Genomic DNA, 24,268 nt, shown 5'->3' on the forward strand with positions numbered 1-24,268 from the left:
TTTATGCGCGGGGCCTTGAGCGTACTTAACGTCCCCTGGTAGGGACTAGGGGTACGTACGTTAGGGTATTGTGTTGCTGGGTGTCATTCTCTCTTTGCACGCAGGTGCAGTTGCTACTTCCGGTGACACGGCCGGACTTCTGGGCGCACGATCGCGAGGCTCGGAGGACACGGATTACAGTGTCGGGTGAGTGATGGCGAAGCACGAGCCCTGTTACTGCCGGGAACACCGTCGCAGGCCGGGAGGGATGTGGCGGTGGTCCCGGAAGATCGGGGTTCGGGATGGTTCTAGCGGCGCGGTGCCGCGGGTTGCCTTGGTGACGCCGGCTATTGTTGCTGAGGCCGGGGACCGGGTCCTGCCGGGGGGCGCTGCCGCGAGGATCAGAATGGCGGCTGTGGTGCCCTCGGCGGGGAGTCCCGACTGTTGGCCAGGACTGGCATTAGGGAGGTAGCCCTGTTACTGACTGGGAGCACCGTCGCAGGCCCAGAGGGATTGGCGGTGGTCTCGGCAGATTGTGGCGTCTCTGGCGGCGCGGTACCGCTGGTTGCCCTGGCGACGTCGGCAGCATTATGTTACCGGGGCCAGAGACCGGGACCGTCCGGGGGCGCTGCCGTGGGTGTCAGGCTGGCGGTGGTGGTGCCCCCGGCAGAGATTTCACTAGTGGCATAGTTTAGCTAGTTTATGGTATGATAGGGTCAGTAATGCGGGCAAAGGTGACAGCGCTACGATACCAAAATCAGCCGCATGATGTTGCATGGGCCACCGATGGTTTTTCAGTCATGGGGCAGTACAGGTGTGCATAAGGGGTATACTTATATAGGCCACAGGTTGGTTATTAGGGGATATCTTGCCATAGATCCGCCGGTTAGTTTATTCATTAGGGGGAGAACACATGGGGACGGTTGCTGGTTGTCATGGTAACCTAGGCGTGGGGGGTAGTGTGACTCTGTGGCAGGGATTACCAAACTTCATAGCTCTGGGGGAATTCCGGTCCTGGACAGCCCTTCTCTGCTCAGGTTAGGGTTGTGTGGTGTCAGAATTTTCCGGTAGATGGCAAATGACATCTGGCATACAGTAATATTGTATTTTTACAGATATTGTCAAGTGGTCGCAGTGTCGGATTACCAGTTCAACGATCAGAAGGGGTTTTGGGTAGGTTGGCTTTTGACCAGTCTGTAGTACATGTGTATGGACGTTAGTTTATTAGTCATTTGTGTTTTAGATCTACATTTACGTGAAGTTGTCAGTAGGTCGGAAGTCCTGCCACGGTTGCGGGCAATTATGAGGCTTGAAGCTCACTATCCTGACACGTTTTCAGGTAGCAGGGAAGAAAGTCCTGACACGGCTTCAGGCAACGGTGAGGGCTGGAGCTCACCATCCTGACGCGTCTTCAGGAATCATTGAGGGAAGTCTTGACACGACTTCAGGCAACGGTTAATCTCGGTCTCCAAGTTGCGAATTGCTCAGGATAGCGAATCGGGGGTTGTGACCTCCTCTGATCTGGCAGGTTAATTTGGGATCGGTATCCAGAAGTACGGTAGTTGGTCCTGTTGTGTTCTTCCTCCTCAGGTTCAATCGCGATGGCACTAGTCTTGGTCGGGGTAGGTTACGCTCTAAGGTACATTATTTCATTTTTCACCTCGTGCACAACACCCACGTAATAGTAGGTAGGGATATGTTAAGTCATTTGGATATTAGTAATTATGTGTATCTTAGGTCATCATGTCTCACAGATCAGACATAGAGGAACAACTGTCGGTTCCAGAAACGCCCTCTAGGACATCGGATCATGGTAGTTCGACGTCTTATCGGCCGTGGACCATCCCCAAGATTACTTCAGAGCTTCATAGAAGAGGTATCCCCTTCCCTGCTACTGTGAGTAAAGCGGAACTCTATCGGCTCATGATGGCAGGGGAGCCAGGTCCCAGTCAGCCAAAAGAACCCTGGGCAGCGGTTCAGGCCTCTCTCACACAGTTACACGGAATGATGAGGGGATTCCAGACGCGATTGGATTCCATTGAAAGCCGCTTAAATACACCATCAGTTGTTGTGCCAACAGCCTCGGCACAAACGGTGGCGCCAGTACCTGCAGAGCAGGCTAGTGATGCCACGCCAAATCCGGTCATATCAGCACCAGTGACTGCGCTGCAACCAGCACAAGGTACGATGGCTAAGGCCCCTAATGTCCTTCCAGCTCATCTGATCCCTCAGGGTATACGCAAGGATATCCTGGGGGGAAAATATATTAATTTGGCATCCTTGCTAATTGCTGCACACAATATAGCAGAAAATAAGACTATAGCGTGTGGTGATGTGACTGTTGTACTAAAGAGTAAGGATGTCAGATAAAGTCGCAAACTTTCGCTGCCTGAATTTATGCTAGCCTTTAGTCTGTAACGCGATGTGATATGCTCGGTTCAGGGAGGAACTGGACATTTACCTATATAAGTTAGGCGATTTAGGACACAAGTATGGAGGATACGCCTTCTACGATTACCATGTCTCGTTCTCAGCACATGCGGTAGCAGCACTGGAGCAATTCCAACATATCACGAACTGGGCGACAATGGAAACGGAACTATTTTGTAGACATTTTGTGGGACTGAAAGCACCTGCTTGCGCCAATTGCAATTCGATTAATCATACATCCGCCTGGTGCAGTCAACTTAATGAGCAACCATCTACTAGTGAGGCAAAACCTCTGATCACTGGAGCAGGCTTTCAGAGGAACAGTGCGGTTGATAAGCTGGGCAGGCCGATAAGATATTTAGGGAAAGCGCAAGTGTGCAACAATTACAACTGGTCATCTTGTAATTATAGTCAATGCCGTCTGTTGCATGTTTGCTTCCAATGTTTTCGGGCACACCCTAAGACCCAGTGTCCTCAGAAGTCAGGATCCTTACTAACTGGGGTCAATGTGGAGAGCTTGGCTGGGTTATTACAGGGGCACCCTGATCAGAGATGGGTAGAACAGTTGCTGGTCAACAGTTTCCGGTATGGTTTCCATACAGGCTTGATCGCCCTTCCCCAGCATACATACGAGTGTGGTAACCTACAGTCCGCTCTTAGAGATCCGGAGGCAGTGTCTTCATTGATACTATCGGAGGTTCAAAAAGGTTACATGTTAGGACCTTTTGCACAGCCCCCTTTTCCCTTTTGATGTTTGGAGGGTCAGTCCGGTAGGTGTTGTGGTGGGAAAGTTTTCCAATAAAAAACACTTGGTGTATGACTTGTCCACCCCTCATTCTTGCAATACACCTAGTCTCAATTCTTTAGTTCCGTCGGAGGAGTATTCCATGCAATACTCTTCTGTCGACGAAGCAATCCAGATCATCATCTCGTTAGGGTCAGGAGCATGGCTGTCAAAGGCCGATATTACAGATGCATTTAAACTGTTACCCATAGCTCCTGAGTTGTGGAAATGGTACGGTGTTAAATGGCAAGAGCAATATTACTTTGCTGATAGACTTACCTTTGGGGCTAAGAGTAGCCCTTGGTTGTTTAACCAATTTGCAGAAGCATTGCATTGGATTTTGGTTAATGTCTCTAATTGTTCATTTGTCATCCACTATCTAGATGACTTCCTGATCGTTGAACCCCCAACTGCTGAGCCTGATGGTCTGGATGCTTTGAGGTCACTGTTCTCTCAAGTGCAGGTACCGGTGTCAGATAAGAAAGTAGAAGGTCCGGCTAGAGAGATTATGTTTCTTGGGATTGTTTTAGACACAGTGCTTATGCAAGCCAGTTTGCCTAGGGACAAGCTCAGTCGTATTAGACAAACTATACATCAGTTTACCAGGTCACTAGTCTGCACCAAAGTGGAACTACAAGCATTGTTAGGTATGCTCAATTTTGAGACTCGTATAATCCCACAGGGCCGTACATTTATCTCACGCTTGCTAGCCTTGTTGTCAGTAACAACAGAGTGCAACACAGTGTCATTAGGCTGGATAGTGATGCTATGGCGGATCTTGTCATGTGGGACAGGTTCTTACATACGTGGAATGGCGTTTTTATTTTTCATTCCGGCTCCCAGCCACTCATCCCCGGGTGTCTTTACGGACACATCATCAGTTGGTTATGCGGCTATTTGGGGAGGACACTGGATCGCTACACATTGGCTCCCTGAAGTGTCTAGTTTAGAAAAATTTTTGCATACTTCAGCTCTGTTTGAGTTAGTTCCTGTTTTAGCAGCAGCTTGTGTTTGGGGAGCATCCTGGTCTAAGCAGACGGTGTGTTTCTTTTTAGATAATCAAGCCATGATTGAAATTGTCAAGAAGGGAAAGTCGAGTTCCCCGGTTATCATGAGATTCATGAGACGTCTGGTTTGGTTGTCCCTAGTGCACAAGTTCCATCCAGTATGTGAATATGTAGAAGGTGAGAAAAATGTGGCTGTGGATGCATTATCCCGGTTAAAGTTTGATCTTTTTTTTCAGGTCATGCCCGGAGCAGACAGGCAGGCCACACCGTCCCCTGATGTCAGTTGTCTAATGATGGATTGAATCGCTATTTGTTTACTGCTAAAGCTCTGATGAATAAAGCGTTGTCTGAAAATACTGCTAAAGCATATTGTCATGTGTGGAAGGTTTACCAAGAGTTCCGGTTGAAAGTTCCACAAGGAGAGCAAGACCTTATTGCTTACATACTTATGCTTGTTGCATTTTGCCATTCAGAGTTAAACCTAGCCCACAATACCATTAGGCAATACTTAGCGGGGGTTTAGCATCATTTATCCCCAGAGAATCCAGGTAGTGCTTCCATATTTTCATACCATGCCATACGTACAGTTTTAAAGGGTATTCAAAAGGCCAAGCCTGTAGTTACAGGTAGACTCCTGGTCACAGGATCATTGTTCAGACAGTTGTCCGACGTGTTAGATATGTTACGCCGAGCGCTCCGGGTCCCCGCTCCTCCCCGGAGCGCTCGCTTCACTCCCTCCGCTGCAGCGCTCCGGTCACGTCCTCTGACCCGGGGCGCTGCTATCCCGCTGCCAGCCGGGATGCGATTCGCGATGCGGGTAGCGCCCGCTCGCGATGCGCACCCCGGCTCCCCTACCTGACTCGCTCCCCGTCTGTTCTGTCCCGGCGCGCGCGGCCCCGCTCCCTAGGGCGCGCGCGCGCCGGGTCTCTGCGATTTAAAGGGCCACTGCGCCGCTGATTGGCGCAGTGGTTCCAATTAGGGTAATCACCTGTGCACTTCCCTATATTACCTCACTTCCCTTGCACTCCCTTGCCGGATCTTGTTGCCTTAGTGCCAGTGAAAGCGTTCCTTGTGTGTTCCTTGCCTGTGTTTCCAGACCTTCTGCCGTTGCCCCTGACTACGATCCTTGCTGCCTGCCCCGACCTTCTGCTACGTCCGACCTTGCTTCTGCCTACTCCCTTGTACCGCGCCTATCTTCAGCAGCCAGAGAGGTGAGCCGTTGCTAGTGGATACGACCTGGTCACTACCGCCGCAGCAAGACCATCCCGCTTTGCGGCGGGCTCTGGTGAAAACCAGTAGTGGCTTAGAACCGGTCCACTAGCACGGTCCACGCCAATCCCTCTCTGGCACAGAGGGTCCACTACCTGCCAGCCGGCATCGTGACAAGATAAACATCCTTTTGGCTTCCTTAAGAGTAGGGTACATAAAGTATCTATATATCTCGCCTTCTATGGTTTCCTCAGGCCCGGTGAGTTTAGTGCAAAGTCTGGGGGTTTCACATTTGTTAGTTTGGATCAGTTGGTGGTCTCTCAGGATAGCGCTTTCATAGCGCTTTCTCGACATTAAAAGGCTCTAAAGGTAACATAACCGATACGGTAGTCAGTTACCATGCCACGGGGCATCAATGGTGCCCAGTCAAGCTCCTGGTCGAATATCTTCAGTTTAGGAAAGGGCACGCAGGGTCGACACCACTACTACCATTCCCTTGTAAGCCTGTAACTACGGTGGTTTTTGTAGAGCATGTACGTACTTTAATCAGATCCCTGGGTGTCGATGCCACTCACTTTTCAGGGCACTCGTTCCGCATTGGGGCAGCCTCAGCGGCCTCAGGCAATCACGTACCAGCGCATGTCATTAAGAAGTTGGGTCGCTGGAAGTCGGCTTGTTATGCCACGTACTTTCCAAACCCACACAAAGAAATTATGTCTGCTGTTAGGTCTTTGGTGTTTTCATGAATAAAGTTCTATTTTCCTATGTGTTGGTTTTTGCCCTCTTTATAGGTGTACCCACGGCGGCGTCTCAGGCACACCTCTAGCCGTGTTAGGTTAGGTAGGGGTATTCGAGTCTCTGGGTGAAAGGCCCTGGCCATAAATATATATATATATATATATATATATATATATATATATATATATAATCTATATTTAAATATATATACACATATATATATATATATATATATATATATATTATATTTATAGACAGATCAGAACAGGTGTAAGAAGGGACACCTGTTGTGATCTGTCTATTAATACAGGTACTACAGCTCCCAGTATAGAGCAGAGCAAGTTAAGGAAAGATCACCGGGTGTCACTCCTGACACCCACTGCGATTTTCCTGTATAATGTATAGATGTGGGGCATGGCCGCTCTTCTCTGGTCCCCTGCACTGTGGTATATATACCTATTATTCATATTTTCTGCAGAGAGTTGTGATTGGCAGGAACCATTTGGCCAATCACAGCTCTCTGCGGGAAAAATGAATCTGTGATGTGAAGAACTTTACATCACAGAACATAGTGCAGGATCGCGCAGAAGAGCGGCTCCTATACATTATACAGGACGATCAAAACGGGTGTCAGAAGTGACACCGGGGCGATCTGTCTATTCACACAGATCCTACTACTCCCATCATGGAACAGTTTGTAGTAGTACTGCAGTAATAGTACTACCTAAAAAATTTACAAAATAAAGAAAAAAGTTAAAAAAGTAAAAAACACACACACACTTTATTAAACATATTATTAAAATACATTACTAATAAAAAGTTTAACAAAATTAATTCTAAAAATATATAATTTTTACATTTAAATGGCCCCTTTCTACATTTTTATTATTGTCAGCTACATTTTTAGGTCCCTGCCCGCCCACAAAAATTGGTCCCTGTTTAAAAATGTATAAAAATTTTGCTATAGAAAATAAAAATGTTGTTAATTTTTTTTTACTGCAAAAACTAAGTGGAATCCTAGCCTTAGAATAATAACAAAATGGAGTGAATGAAGAAATTTGTTATTTTGAATCAAGTGGAAATTCGGATTCGGTACGAATAATTTTTTATGAAATTCGAAACGAATTCGGATTTGTCCTATTCGATTCACTCATCTCTAGTTGTATCCTATGCAGTCATCCATCAGGTGGCTGCTTTAGAACAAACTAGATGTCTATTGAAATTACAGTGGACATTGGAAATACAGTCATTTTTAAAACAGGGTGTGAATGTACAGTCACTTTTTCACAGACTTTCATAGTGCACATATTTAGGTTACAAATATGGCTTTTTTTTTACCAAATTTACTTTCTTGTCAACAATAGCAAAGTTGTTAAATTATAAATGTTATTCTATCGAGAAACCTACATTCTCATCTTAGAAACATACAATATGATTTTATTTCAACATGCTGAATTACGTCAATAAAACCATTAATAAAATGTTCATCTCCTAATACACCTCACTGGTTGTGGCTGTGAACATTTCTTAGAAATGATTGTTTAAAAATAAAATTACACATTAAAGTTTATTTGCATGTTTCAATGCTTAGTTATCGTGGAATTATGGCTCATTGCATTCTTGTATAAGAGGAATAATTTAGCTAAAATCATGTTATACACTCTTTAATGCTAATACTCTAGTAATTATCCATCAGTAAGATAAATGATAATTTAAAGCCTTATGTTTGATTGAGTGGTTAATAATAAAATGTATATGTTCAAAAAATTTACTGAAGAATGAATAATAATAATAATAATAATGATAATCATAATAATAATAATAATGATAATCATAATAATAATGATAATAATATAGTAGTAGTAGTAGTAGTATGAATAGTATTATTATTATTATTATTATTATTATATAATATCATAAGTAATAGACCTACTTTAAATTAATTTGTTGGCTTAATAAGACACAACATTTTTTAGTTATAAAGTTGTAAATTATTAATCATAAAATTTTCCTTTGAAACAATACTGAAAGTTCTTTACTACTTAAAAAGTCTTTCAGGCTACATATTAAGAGGATGAAGATAATTCCACTATTACAGCTGATTATTATCTCAATTTCTGCTAATAAGTTACACTTCAAGTCTGTGGATTCTTCTAATCTTGTAACAAAGTAAAAGTCAATAAAGGTTAAGTCTGTATTTTATGATTGCTATATCCAGTTATAAAAAAAGACTGTTGTCAAGCAAAAAGCATGAGGGAAATAGCAGCTAAATTAAAATAACATCTCTACAACCCAGAATTTTGCAAGACTAATGTGTTGTATTATGAGTAGAGATGAGCGAATCGAAGTTGACGAACCCGAATTCATTATGAATTTCATGAAAAATGCGATTTGCAACGAATATGAACATCGCCGCGATTCTCTTGCACAAATCGCTTCATTAAACTCCATTTTACAGCGTTCCAGGCTATTGGGGACCTAAGATGGTGGATCCACATGTGAGTACATGGGGCAGGGGATTATGGGATGGCGGGAAACAGCGGCGGGAATGAAGGTAGGTGGGCTGACCCTGAATCACATGTGAGATGCAGCCTATCAGTGTTCACTGACCCCTGTGATGTCACAGCCCCTATATAATCGGCGGCCATCTTGCCTCTCTTCATTTCATCTATGCACTCAGATGGAGAGGACGGGACTGCGTGTGTGTGAATAGCTCATACCACAGCGTTACACTGCAACTACTAGTCACATCAGCATTAGGGAAAGACAGGAGTGCAGAGGGCTTTGCTGTTACACTGAGAAGGATCATTGATAGCTAAACCTCCTATTCACTTTATTGAGCATTGCAGCAGAGAGGGGGCAGATAGCTGTCAGCTGCCTCATACAGATCTCCAAGCTGCCTGAACTTTCTGAAGCATCTTATCTCCTCATTTTTCAGCCCAATTGAGTTTAATTTTATTTGCTCCACAAATCTTCTGCTGCTCAGAATTGTGTGACAGAGTGCAATTTAGGGTTTTATCCCTGGATTTTTTTTTGTGGTGCTGCACTGTTGGGTCCTGCTGCTGTTCAGAAATAAGTCATATTAGTGTGGACTTTAGTGCCTTTTTACCATTTTTCAACTGTTACTCTGTCTCTGTGCTAAATTCAGTGTTATACCACATGTTATACACCTGCCAGTGTATGAAAGAAAAAAAAAAAGTTTTTCCTGCGTACAAATACGCTTAACAGTGCCCTTATCATTGCAAAGGGCATACATACAAGCAAATAGTGTGCCATATACTACCTTTTTCTCTGTCTCTGTGCTAAATTCAGTGTTATTTCGGGTAGAAAAACAGACATGGTGCACATCTACAATCTTGTATAATGATCTGATTGCTTCTCAGCATAATATCAAAAACTAACAGGTTGTTAGTATACATTTTTGATCAAAAAGTACAAGCCCACTCGCCACGTCAAGGCCACCTATCCAGAGTGGGTCCCTAACGAACCCAACATAAAATGGCGCAGCACCGGGCGGCGACCACCACCGCCGCGACGCCAATGCCCACAGGGGGGGGGAACGACCCACCGGCAGAGCGGCCCCAATGCCACTCAAACCAGTCTATGGGCCGCACCCCCCGCAGACACGGCGCCACGGCAGCAACGGACACCGCACAGCACCACACCAGTGTGAACAGGGATGTAATAGCTCACTTACCATGTCTCCCAGTCAGACTGGGAGGCTGCTAGGAAAGAAATGGCCCATGTGCAGCTAACTACTGCTTATATAGGGTTGGGCTGAGGGGGTGGGGAAGAGTGCAGCACATGTTAAAACAAAAAAGGAGGGGATAGAAATCACAGTGTGAATTCGGGTAGAAAAACAGACATGGTGCACATCTACAATCTTGTATAATGATCTGATTGCTTCTCAGCATAATATCAAAAACTAACAGGTTGTTAGTATACATTTTCAATTCAGTGTTATACCACACGTTATACACCTGCCGGTGTATTAAAGAAGAAAAAAGTTTTTCCTGCGTACAAATACGCTTAACAGTGGCCTTATCATTGCAAAGAGCCTATATACAAGCAAATAGCGTACCATATACTACCTTTTTATGTCTCTGTGCTAAATTCAGTGTTATACCACACGTTATACACCTGCCGCTATATTAAAGAAAAAAAAAGTGTTTCCTGCGTACAAATACGCTTAACAGTGCCCTTATCATTGCAAAGAGCATACATACAACCAAGTCGTGTACTATTTAGTACCTGTATTTCTGTCTCGGTGCTAAGTTCAGTGCTATTCCCCACATTATTATACACCGGCCGGTTTATACAACAACAAAAAATAGTTTTTTTCTGCGTATAAATACCCTCATCATTGCAAAGGGCATACATAGAACCAAGTAGTGTACTATTTACTACCTATTATTCTGCCTCTGTGCTAAATTCAGTGCCATTCCACACATTAGTATACACCTGCTGATTTATAAAAAAAAAAAACAACATTTTTTTTCTGCGTAGAAAAACGCATGCCGGTGCGCTCATCATTGCAAAGGGCATACATACAACAAAGGAGTGTACTATTTAGTAACTGTTATTCTGTCTAGGGCCTATATACTTTGAAAGGACAGCCGTAAGTAATCGCCTGCTGCTGTTCTATACCCTCATAAACACACTAAGTATGTCAGGCAGGGAAGTACCAGGACGTGCACAGAGAAGGGGCAGAGGCCTACATACGTCAGGCAGAGTTGGCAGCAGACTTGGGGCGAGTGGCAGCAGGAGTCGCAGCAATAGGCCTGAGCTCCCGTTAACACCCTGCGGTCGTGTCGTCGACCCATCTCTCCTCGTCAATTGGTTTGCACACTCATCCCCATCATCACAAGCAACATGTGACAACTCCAGTCAAGAGTCGGTGGATTCCTCAGACACAACCCTCAGTTGGCATGGCCTGGGAGCAGTCCCCGTAATCCCATTGCCTTTGTCCAATGCTGTTCCCTCTCCCAAAGAAGTATATCATGCTTTGGGTTCAGCTCCACTATTTACTGAGGACGATCCAATAGAGGACAGTCAGCAGCTAATGGGCAGCCAAGAATCTGAGGAGACATGTGTCGCTTGCTCCACAAGGCGGGCAAGTAGTGATGCGGAGAGTGACATGGGAGGCTGTGTTTCAATTGTTCAGGGTCCTGAGGCAGACACTGTTGTGGAACACGAGGAGGACATCAGTGACGTGCACACATCTTTTGATGATTATGATGTGTTGCAGTCCCTCCCTTTCCAACTGGTGGACTCTGCAGCTTTCAGGGAATTAATGGCTTGTGCCGACCAGAGGTGGAGAGTCCCAAGCCGTCATTTATTTGCGAAGAAGGCAGTACCAGCCCTGCATAAGTTTGTACAAGAGAAGGTGGGCCAGTCCTTTAGCCTGTCGGTGTGTTCAAAAGTGCACGGCAGCGCCGATGTGTGGAGCTGTAACTACGGGCAGGGACAATACATGTCTTTTACGGCCCACTGGGTAAATGTTGTTCCTGCACAGCCACAACAGCAACTTGGACAGGTCACACCGCTTCCTCCTCCATGCTCTCGCTCCCAGGCAGTTGGTCCTTTTACAGTGTGCGCCTCCTCCTCCTCCTCCCCCGTGTCCTCGGCCTCCACTGCACGTCCAAATCTCGGTGGCCCTTCATCGTACCACGTGTGTAGGGCACAGCGGTGCCAAGCCGTCGTTCACCTGGTTTGCCTTGGCGAACGGAGTCACACAGGGGAGGAACTGCGGAAGTTCATTAGGGAAGAAATCCGAGTATGGCTTACACCACGAAATCTGGAAATGGGAACCATGGTGACCGACAATGGGAAGAACATTGTGGCCGCGCTGCGACAAGGAAGTGTGAACCATTCGCCCTGCATGGCACACGTGTTGAATCTGGTTGTCAAGAAGTTCATCAAGTCTTCACCCCATTTGCAAGACGTCCTGACAATGGCAAGGAAACTGTGCATGCAATTCAGCCACACATACACCACCAAGCACACTTTGCTTGAGCTGCAGCGTCAGAACGGTATCCCACAACATAGTCTCATTTGTGACATTGCCACACGTTGGAATTTCACCCTCCATATGTTGGACAGACTATACGAACAAAGAAAAGCCATCACAGATTTTTTTATGATACAAGCAGATAGGAGTACTCCCTGTGTAACTTCAATGTGAACGAGTGGCAGCTCATACGTGACACCTGCCGTTTGCTGAGGTCCTTTGAGGAAGCCACATTTTTTGTTAGTCGCTCGAATTACGCCATGAACGACGTAATTCCACTCCTACATTTACTCCAAAAAATGATTGAAAACATGCCTGGTCACGGCAATGGAGACGTTGCACCTACATCAGAAGGCTACATGAGTACTGTGGGGGATGAACTGGAAGAGGATGATGAGGGGCAGAGCGGAGCACAGTTTATGGTGGATGAGATGGCCGGAGTTTCTGGTCATTGGACAGGAGAGGAGGAGCAGGAGCAGCCAGAGGAGCTAGAGGGTTATTACGATGGAGGCGAGACAGTGGACCCAGACACAACGTGGCAATATGCAGTGGAGATGGAGGCAGGTAGTCCCAGCGAGTAACTGTCACAAATGGCATGATGCATGCTGAGTTGTTTGCGTAGTGACCACCGAATTGTCAAAATTCGTCAGCGCGATGACTTCTGGATCTCCACCTTATTAGACCCTCGCTACCGGCCCAGAATGGGCGCCTTTTTTACACCCACTGAGAGGGAGGACAAACTGACCTACTTCAGGGAGCTTCTACGTAGTCGGTTGGCCGATGCCTATCGGCCACATGGTCCATCCACTCGCAGGTCTGACTCGGGGGGCCCTCTGCGCTCACCTTCCACTGCCACGGCTGCTGGGGAGGGGTGGCAGGAGCAGTACCAGCTCAATCAGCAGCAGCCTGAGTCTACAGTCGCTGATGAGTAGCTTCCTTCAGCCGCATAGTGAAGCTACTCATCAGCAGCAGGTGGACATGCAGCAGGACCTGAACCAGCAGGTGGTGGCTTACCTCGACATGACCCTGCCAACAACCATTGAAGATCCGCTGGACTTCTGGGCAGCCAAACTCGATTTATGGCCGCAACTAGCGGTATTTGCCCTGGAAAAGCTGTCCTGCCCGGCCAGTAGTGTGCCATCAGAGCGGGTGTTTAGCTGGGGCCATAGTCACCCCAAGGCGAACTCGTCTGTCCACTAAAAATGTGGAGAGACTGACGTTTGTCAACATGAATCAAGGATGGATCAGCCAGGATTTCCAGCCACCAATGACAGAAGGGTCTGAGTAGATTGACCATGCTCCTACAACAACATTTTCTCTATTGTGGTTGGTTATGAAACCCTCTGGGGCAGACCTGGGCATTTAACGGCCCGCTTGCCACATACGGCCCTTTGATTGGCTCTGACCGGCCCGCGCTGATTGGGGGACAACTATGCTGCCTAATCTGGGGGACAACTATGCTCCTAATCTGGGGGACATCTATGCTGCCTAATATGGGGGACATCTATGCTGCATAATCTGGGGGACATCTATGCTGCCTAATCTGGGTGACATCTATGCTGCCTAATCTGGGGGACAACTATGCTCCTTATCTGGGGGAAAACTAAGCTCCTAATCTGGTGGTCATCTATGCTGCCTACTCTGGGGGACAAATATGCTCCTAATCTGGGGGACATCTATGCTGCCTAATCTGGGTGACATCTATGCTGCCTAATCTGGGGGACATCTATGCTGCATAATCTGGGGGACATCTATGCTGCCTAATCTGGGGGACAACTATGCTCCTTATCTGGGGGAAAACTATGCTCCTAATCTGGGGGACAACTAAGCTCCTAATCTAGTGGACATCTATGCTGCCTAATCTGGGGGACAAGTATGCTCCTAATCTGGGGGACATCTATGCTGCCTACTCTGGGGGACAAGTATGCTCCTAATCTGGGGGACATCTATGCTGCCTAATCTGGGGGATAAGTATGCTCCTAATCCGGGGGACATCTATGCTGCCTACTCTGGGGGACAAGTATGCTCCTAATCTGGGGGACATCTATGCTGCCTAATCTGGGGGACAACTATGCTCCTTATCTGGGGGACAACTATGCTTCTAATCTGGGAGACATGTATGCTAACTAATCTGGGTGACATCTATGCTGCCTAATCTGGGGGGCAACTATGCTCCTAATATGGGGAAAACTGATGCTTCTGGCCTTGGGCCTATAATTTTTTGAAGTTTAGCAGTAGCTAAATACATGCTTAATGCAAATGTCAACATTGATCTTTAAATGTAAGGGGTTATAAAACCTTCTTGGGTACTGCGAATGACTGCTCCAGACTCATTCTGTGTCTGTCACAAACTACTTGCCTCACTGGTGCCTCAAGCCTTGGGCCTATCATTTTTTTTAAGTTTAGCAGTAGCTAAATACATGCTTAATGCAAATGTAATCATTGATCTTTAAATGTAAGGGGTTATGAAAACCTCTTGGGTACTGCAAATGCATGATCCAGACTCATTCTGTGTCTTTCAGGAACTACTTGCCTCCCTGGGGCCTCTGGCCTTGGGCCTTAAATTTTTGGATGTTTAGCAGTAGCTAAATACATGCTTAATGCAAATTTCAACAATGATCGTTAAATTCTCGGCGCTCTGCCACGGTCTTCTCCTACCACGCCTGGGCCCATCCGAGGACCTCACTAACCAACTCACTAACTAATCCAATCGCTTATAGCGAAGGGCGGTGTGTACAAAGGGCAGGGACTTAATCAATGCCAGCTTATGACCCTCACTTACTGGTAATTCCTCGTGGCTGCGGCCTGCGGCCCCGGAAATCTGAGGTCATAACACACCTGGTATTGCTCGATCTCGCAATTGATCGTGCAAATGTAGGGGGTTATTAAAGCCTCTTGGGTACTGCTGAGGCCTACTCCTGACTGCTCCTGGTGTAATGTATGGGGTAATTAAACACTCTTGGGTAGTGTTTTTTTATTTTTTTATTTACTGACAATATTTTCGGTAATAAAATAGAATTTTCCAGAATGCTAATTGTTACACAACGGAACTCTTGTTGCGTGTGATTTTTTAATGAAAAAATAAAAAATAAATGAACGAACGAATTGCCATCATATGTTGAGGGATCACTGTACTTCATTGGACTTTGGAATTTGTGGCAATAATGAATATAGCTGTGGATTTTTATATCTGCAGAGTGTATATTATTCTACTTTAATTTACTCTGGAGCATGTGTATGGGGTACAAATGACCTTATTCCTATACATTGTAAGTCAGCAGATTCTGTCAGGATTACAAAGGGGGATTTGCACTGACATCCTTTCAGAATGCTAAAGGTTGCTAAATGCTAAAAATGTATATGGCCAAAATAGAAATAGTAAATGTAAAATTTATATACTAAAGGATATGTACACCTTTACAGGCATTTTTATACTTGTATTATATGTATATTTATAAACAAATCATATTTACATATTAAAACTTATGGACCATCTCTCCTCTGCAGCTTGCATGTTTTACAATACAATGTAAGATGCTTTATTGCTCCATGCCATTCTCACAAAAGAGTTCCCTATTGGATTAGTGTTTAGCTCCTCTCTCTGCTCTGCTAACAATTCTAAGCTAAAAACTATACAACCCAGTAAGGCCCATTTCACACTGCAGGTATGCTCCGGCAAATTTGGCCGTCAAACTCCCCCTTTTTTTATTTTTTTTTCAGTTTGCCGGCCATAATGTTGCCGGAGCATACCAAAATAATGGATCCCAATATACCCCATTGTATTCAATAGCCGCTGTTGTTTTTGGAGAGAAAAAACGGAGAAAAAGATGTTGCAATGACTATTTTTCTATAGCTATTCACGATCCTAAAATAACGGGCTTCATACTGCCGGAGACAGCCGGCAGTGTGAACATAGCCCAAGACAAACACTTTGATATAGTATAGTATACATAACAATTTGTCTTGGGGTGGACTGGCAACTCCAAGCAATAGAGGATCATGGGGCCCCCATGAACCCACTCCTGTGTAAGCCACACCTATATAGATGCCCACCCACATACAATATCATTTTTTTATCCTCTTTTTTTGTCATAAATCTTTTAATGAATTAAGAAAATATAGAGGCCCCCACACATGAAAATATACTATAGACTGGACACACATGAATTTGTGCTATACTGTATAATGACCCCACATATGAATGTGTACTATGTACTTACTCAACAATAAAGGTAGGGTAAGAAGAAGATTTACAGGGGGAAAGTGGGTCCTTTAGACAAGTGAGGGTGGAATGGGCCCCTGTGATTTTTAGTTTGTACCGGACCCCAGTAATTAAAATTAATTAAAAATAAATAAATGACATGATTGCGGCAGGCCCCTTCTCTGGCCCAAAGTGCCTGAGTGCCAGACCTGTCAGTCCGTTCCTGCTATGTATATAAGCAGTGGCATTGCGAACCGGGTGCGGGGGGTGCGGCCCGCACCAGGTGACACCAACCTAATGTGGTGACACCAAGACGCTCCGCAGCACCCCCCCCCCAGCTACACCGACACCCCCCGCCTGTACCCGTCCGACAGCACCCCCCCCCCGGCATTCACCTGCGCTGTGCTCCCGTCAGCACACCCCCCCCCCGCCCTTCAACGCCGCTGTGCGCCCGTCCGTCAGCACCACCGCATGGGATGTCAGTGACTCGCAGGGCACCAGGAGAGAAGGATCGCTGTGCTGGATGGGTGAGTGTGTGTGTCTGTCTGTCGCTATCTCTGTCTGTGTGTGACTGTCTGTGTGTGACTCTGTGTGTGTGTGCGTGTATGTATGTGACTGTGTGTGACTTTGTGTGTGTGTGTATGTATGTGACTGTGTGTGACTCTGTGTGTGTGTATGTATGTGACTGTGTGTGACTGTGTGTGTGTATGTATGTGACTGTGTGTGACTCTGTGTGTGTATGTATGTGACTGTGTGTGACTCTGTGTGTATGTATGTGACTGTGTGTGTGACTCTGTGTGTATGTATGTGACTGTGTGTGTGACTCTGTGTGTGTGTATGTATGTGACTGTGTGTGACTATGTGTGTGTGTGTATGTATGTGACTGTGTGTGACTCTGTGTGTGTGTGTGTGTGTGTGTATGTGACTGTGTGTGTGTGTTGCAGGGGGACCCAGGAGCGCTACACCCCTGCCCACAATCATTTCTTGTATTGGAATTATGAAGAAGGCCTTCTGGTGTGCCAAGTATGCCTTATTATCTGTGTGTGTGTGTGTGTGTGTGTGTGACTCTGTGTGTGTGACTCTGTGTGTGTGTGTGTGACTCTGTGTGTGTGACTCTGTGTGTGTGACTCTGTGTGTGTGTGTGACTCTGTGTGTGTGTGTATGTATGTGACTGTGTGGGACTCTGTGTGTGTGTGTGTGTGTGTGTGTGTGTATGTGACTGTGTGTGTGTTTTGCAGGGGGACCCAGGAGTGCTACACCCCTGCCCACAATCGTTTCTTGTATTGGAATTATGTAGGAGGCCTTCTGGTGTGCCAAGTATGCCTTATTTTCTGTGTGTGTGTGTGTGTGTGACTCTGTGTGTGTGACTCTGTGTGTATGTGTGTGTGACTCTGTGTGTGTGACTCTGTGTATGTGTGTGACTCTGTGTGTGTGTGTGACTCTGTGTGTGTGTGACTCTGTGTGTCTGTCTGTGAGTGTGTGTCTCTCTGACTGTGTGTGTGTTTGTGTGTGTGTGTGTGTGACTGTGTGACTCTGTGTGTGTGTCTGTCTGTGAGTGTGTGTCTCTCTGACTGTGTGTGTGTTTGTGTCTGTGTCTGTCTGTGTTGTATGTGTTTTTATTTTTGTGGGGGGGGGGGGTTAAACAGCGATCTAATGTGAGGAGACTTTGACCCATTGTGGGGAAACTGCAAGGGAACCTGCGGCCTAATGTGGGATAACTACTACCAAATGTGCGGAGTCTATGCTACCTAATGTGGGGATTCTATGCTACCTAATGTGGGGAGTCTATGTTACCTAATGTGGGGAAACTGCTACCTAATGTGGGGAATCTGTGCTACCAAATGTGGGGAGTCTATGCTATCTAATGTGGGGAATCTGTGCTACCGAATGTGGGGAATATATGCTACCTAATGTGGGGAAACTGCTACCTAATGTGGGGACTCTGTGCTACCTAATGTGGGAAAATTGCTACCTAATGTGGGGGAACACGTACCAAATGTGGGGAATCTATGCTGCCTAATGTGGGAAAAATATGCTACCTAATGTGGGGGAACTGCTTCCTACCTAACGTGGCGGAACTGCTGCCTACCTAATGCTCCCCCCCTGCCAGTAGCACCCTCATCATCCACCAGCAACACCCCCCCCCCCAGCGGTAGCACCTCCATCAGCAGATCCTGATGGTGGATGATGGCGGTGCTCCTGCCAGGAGGATGATCCTGCGGATGGATGATGGGGGTGATACTGCAAGGGGGGATGGCCAGTTGCACCCTCATCGTCCTCCAGCAACACCCCCCCTGTAGTAGCACCCCCATCATCCACTAGCAACACCACCAAACCCCCCTCCCGTAGTAATAGCATCAGCAAACATATGTTGAGGGGTGTTACTGCGGTTGTGGTATTATATTCAGAGGGTGCACTGTATGGTAACGTTAAATTCAGAGGGCGCAGTTTGTGGTAGTATTATATTCAGAGGGTACAGTGGGTGGTAGTATTATATTCAGAGGGTACAGTATGTGATGGTATTATATTCATAATGTACAGTGTGTGGTAGTATTATATTCAGAGGGTACAGTGGGTGGTAGTATTATATTCAAGGGTACAGTGTGTGGCGGTATTATATTCAGGGGTACAGTATGTGGTAGATTTATATTCAGAGGGTACAGTATGTGATGGTATTATATTCATAATGTACAGTGTGTGGTGGTAGTATTATATTCAGAGGGTACAGTGTGTGGCGGTATTATGTTCAGGGGTACAGTATGTGGCAGATTTATATTTAGAGTGTACAGTATGTGTTGGTATTATATTCAGAATGTACAGTGTGTGGTAGTATTATATTCAGTGGGTATGGTGTGTGGAAGGTTTATAATCAAAGAGTATAGTGTATAGTAGTATTATATTTACTACTATACACTATACTCTTTGATTATAAACCTTCCACACACCATACCCACTGAATATAATACTACCACACACTGTACATTCTGAATATAATACCAACACATACTGTTTATAATAATACTTGTTTTCATAGAGAGGATGAGAATGCGCTGACATAGTGAGGAGACATCTGGGCGTCACATTCTACAGACAGAAGTTTTAGCTGGACCAGGCGGTATGTACCATCTGAATTAGATAAGGGAAGACTATAGAGAAGACGTCACCTGTAGTCACTGATATCATTGTGTATTCTCCTCACTATAGAGAAGACGTCACCTGTAGTCACTGATATCATTGTGTATTCTCCTCACTATAGAGAAGAAGTCACCTGTAATCACTGATATCATTGTGTATTCTCCTCCCTATAGAGAAGACGTCACCTGTAGTCACTGATATCCTTGTGTATTCTCCTCACTATAGAGAAGACGTCACCTGTAATCACTGATATCATTGTGTATTCTCCTCACTATGTCTTATCAGAGCTGTAGTCACTTGTAAGTTCTACAGTTATGGTGAGTGAAACTACAACTCCCAGCATAACCTTACCACTGCTTAAAGGGGTACTCTACTGGAAAACATTTTTTTTTTTATCAATTGGTGCTACAAAGTTAAACAGATTTGTAAATTACTTCTATTTAAAAATCTTAATCCTTCCAGTACTTATTAGCTGCTGTATAAGCGATTCACAGGAAGTTATTTTCTTTTTTAATTTCTTTTCTGTCTGACCACAGTGCTCTGTGCTGACACCTCTGTCCATGTCAAGAACTGTCCATAGTAGGAGCAAATCCCCATAGCAAACCTATCCTGCTCTGGACAGTTCCTGACATGGACAGAGGTGTCAGCAAATAGCACTGTGGTCAGACTGGAAAGAACTACACAACTTCCTGTGGAGAATACAGCAGCTGATAAGTACTGTAAGGATTAAGATTTTAAATGGAAGTAATTTAAAAATCTGTTTAACTTTCTGGCACCAGTTGATATAAAAGTAAATGTTTTACAGGGGAGTACCCCTTTAAGTAATTCTGGGAGCTGTATATTTAAATGGTGAAAACTTCTTTAACACTTTCCTATTCTGTGGCAACTGGTATATCTGATTATTATTCTGGAATTTCTCACAATGCGCTACAACAGTGGTGTCTGTCACAACAGGCTAAAAACTTACTGGGGGGAGGTGGGAGGTATGGGGGTGACACCATTTTCTACCGCACCGGGTGACACCAACCCTAGCAACGCCACTGTATATAAGGGGTGATTTATCAAAAACTGTCCAGAGGAAAAGTTGCTCAGTTGCCCATAGCAACCAATCAGCTCTCTTGTTTCATTTTCAACAAGGCCTCTGCAAAATGAAAGAAGCGATCTGATTGGTTGCTATGGGCAACTGGGCACCTTTTCCTCTGGACAGTTTTTGATAAATCTCCCCCATAGTGTTCTGTTTTGTGTCTAAAATGCTTATTTAGTCCTATTGTAGGAGCTTTTATGGTTACAGAATATAAAGTTTGACATGTGGGCATTTGTTGCTTCCTTCCCTCTGCCTATCTTCTATTGTCTATACGTCACATTACCAAGGGTCACATTTGTATGTGTTAACAATATACTTTATTTGGTACAAATGTAAATATCATCAGGTCCCGCTTTCAACAAGGTTTTTCATTTTTCAGTGATGAATAATGATTGGTTTATTATTCAACTGGGGTACAAAAAATATTTCATCATAAAAAGACTCTATAGACATAAAAAATAGAATGATGTTATGAATTAAAACACCCTATATGCAAATATATTAGTTATATTCTATTAGCAAAAGCAGCAGCACAAAATGCTAATAAATTGTGCTTTAAAATGCTCTTCATAGAAACTACAGAAAACGGCACACAATTAAGTCCTCATGCATTCCTGTATGTGGCAAAATAAAAGTGTTATAGTGGTCTGAATAGGAGAATTTTAAGCATAATATTTTTCGTAAGAAAAAAGTTAGAATTTTTTTAAAGTAGTAATAATATGTTATTGTTACCAAAAGGTGCACTGGGTAGAATTGGAAAACTTGCTGAATGATGTAATTTTTCAATTTTGACCTTCAAATCATTTTTTGTTTGTTTCACTGTAGATTTAGAGGTAAAATGAGTGATGTCATTACAAAGTACAATTGGTACACAAAAAAGAAGCCCTCATATGGATATTTAGATGAAAAAAAAAAGATATATGTCTATAAGAAGGCGAGGTAAAAGTGAAACCTTAACAATAAAAATTGGTTTGGTCCAGAAAGGGTTAAAAAGGAGCAGATTTTTTTTCTATTTTGGAGCCCTAAACTTGACATTTAAGGGCCATTTCACAGTCAAAAATTTACCTCAGTACTGTGTGTGAACATAGCTTAACTTCTGAAACTGCATCAGTTTTACTAATGATGCTTTGGCAGGTTGTGATCTGGATGTTGTCGGGGAGGTGTTTTCAGGATTATACCCTATGTGAAAAAAACTGAAGGCTTCAAAGGAGATGTCTCATTTTTAAAATCACAGAAAAACATATCCCTTATCTGCAGAATAGGGAATACGTTTTAGATTGCAGGGGGTTCAACCGCTGGGGTCCCCTGCAATCTCCTGTACAGAGCCCCGTCTCCTTCCATATTTCTCTATGGAAGAGCCATTTGGCTATCTTTGGGCTCTCCCATAAAGATATATGGAGGGGGCATGGCGGCCCCCCACCTTTGGGTGGGGGTCGTGACGCGCCACTCTGGGGGGAGAGCCGGGAGCTCCATACAGGAGATAGTGGAGGGGCCCAGAGGTCAGATCCCTCGACAATCTAAAACTTATCCTAGGGGATTTTCTGTAATTTTAAGTATGATACATCTCCTTTAACCCCTTAAGGACAAAGGACGTACAGGTACGTCCTTGGTCCTGTTCCCGTGATATAACGCGCGGTTAGACGGGAACCCTGCATCATATCACGGCGGGCCCGGCGTCATAGTGAAGCAGGGACCGGCCGCTAATAGCGCGCAGCGCCGATCGCGGCTAAAAGTGAAAGTAAAAGCTGGACAGCTTTCAGGACAGCGGGAGGGCCCCTACCTGCCTCCTCGCTGTCCGATTGCCGAATGACTGCTCAGTGCCTGAGATCCAGGCATGAGCAGTCAAGCGGCAGATTCATCGATCACTGGTTTCCTATGAGAAACCAGTGATCAATGATAAAGATCAGTGTGTGCAGTGTTACAGGTCCCTATGGGAGCAATAACACTGCAAAAAAAAAGTGAAAAAAAAAGTGAATTAATATCATTTAACCCCTCCCCTATTAAAAGTTTGAATCACCCCCCTTTTCCCATAAAAAAATAAACACAGTGTAAATAAAAATAAAAATAAACATATATGGTATCACCGCGTGCGGAAATGTCCCAATTATAAAAATATATAGTTAATTAAACCGCTCGGTCAATGGCGTACGCGCCAAAAAAATTCCAAAGTCCAAAATAGTGCATTTTTTGTCACTTTTTATATCATTTAATATAGCTCAATAAGTCCTATCAATGCAAAAATGGTACCGTTAAAAACTTCAGATCACTGCGCAAAAAATGAGCCCTCATACCACTCCACACAGGAAAAATAAAAAAGTTATAGGGGTCAGAAGATGACAATTTTAAAAGTATACATTTTCCTGCATGTAGTTATGATTTTTTTCCAGAAGTATGACAAAATCAAACCTATATAAGTAGGGTATCATTTTAATCGTATGGACCTACAGAATAAAGATAAGATGTCATTTTTACCGAAAAATGTACTACGTAGAAACGGAACCCCCAAAAGTTACAAAACTGCGGTTTTTTTGTCGCACAATGATTTTTTTTTCCGTTTCACCGTAGATTTTTGGGCAAAATGACTGACGTCATTACAAAGTAGAATTGGTGGCACAGAAAATAAGCAATCATTTGGATTTTTAGGTGCAAAATTGAAAGAGTTATGATTTTTTAAAGGCAAGCAGCAAAAAACGAAAATGCAAAAACGGAAAAAAACCCGGTCCTTAAGGGGTTAAAGGATATGCTGTCAATAGTGACATCTCACTTGCTGATGTTCTTATTTTATATGTACATACAGCAATATAATGTGATGTAAATTAAGGTATTGCATTTTGGTTTTAAAAATTATATTAAAGGTAATTTAGCATAAAAAATTTAAATAAAAAAAGAACATTCCTTTTGTAATATTTTTATTGTAATAATAAACATATACATAATTTATATCCTCAGGTCTCTAGCAATATTTTCCATAAATGTGTCATGTCAATTACAGTTAATGATACATTTTTTATGTTAGTGAGAAAGATGAGGCCAAAGAGAAGTGGGTAGACTGCCCTGTAAATAGGCTTTTATTGTAGAAAATAGGAGACATATGGTGCTGCGCTCTCCCTATGTGGAGTGACACCAAAACTGTTGAAGATGGACAGCACTCATTCTCATACTGAAGTTGTGGAAATTGTCCACCCTCTTACTGTTTTCAACTAGTGCATCATTGCTCAGCGATTCTCTTGGCTGTCCCTTAATTGAGTAAGGCAGACTAGCTTTTTTTATGGGAAGAGTGGCACAAGCTCAATAGTGAGAAAGCCACTTCTACTATGTAAAAGAGTGAGCTTCTGAAGGACCTCAGACACAGTGCATCAGTGTTAAGAAAGCTTTAGTTCAGGGGAAGAGGGAGTCTCCCTCCTGTGTATGTTGGATGCGCAGGTATTCTCAGTTGAGGATGCAAAACATCACTTGGATCCATCATGGTGTCACCAATGTATGCAATAACGGTTGGTGAGACCAAGAATTGTACATTGGGGGGGGGGGGGGGGGGAGAAAGTCTCCCTACCCACCAGAGAGGCATGTGACTGGCTGGGGGAGAGAGATCACAGAGTCTCTGAGGTACCAGATAGCATCCAGTCTATATCCAGTGAGCACCTGCATTGTGCCAGTTACAGGTACTGATAGAGCCAGAAACAGGAGTCCCTGA

Source organism: Hyla sarda, chromosome 5 (assembly GCF_029499605.1).
Source record: "Hyla sarda isolate aHylSar1 chromosome 5, aHylSar1.hap1, whole genome shotgun sequence".
Lineage (NCBI taxonomy): Eukaryota > Metazoa > Chordata > Amphibia > Anura > Hylidae > Hyla > Hyla sarda.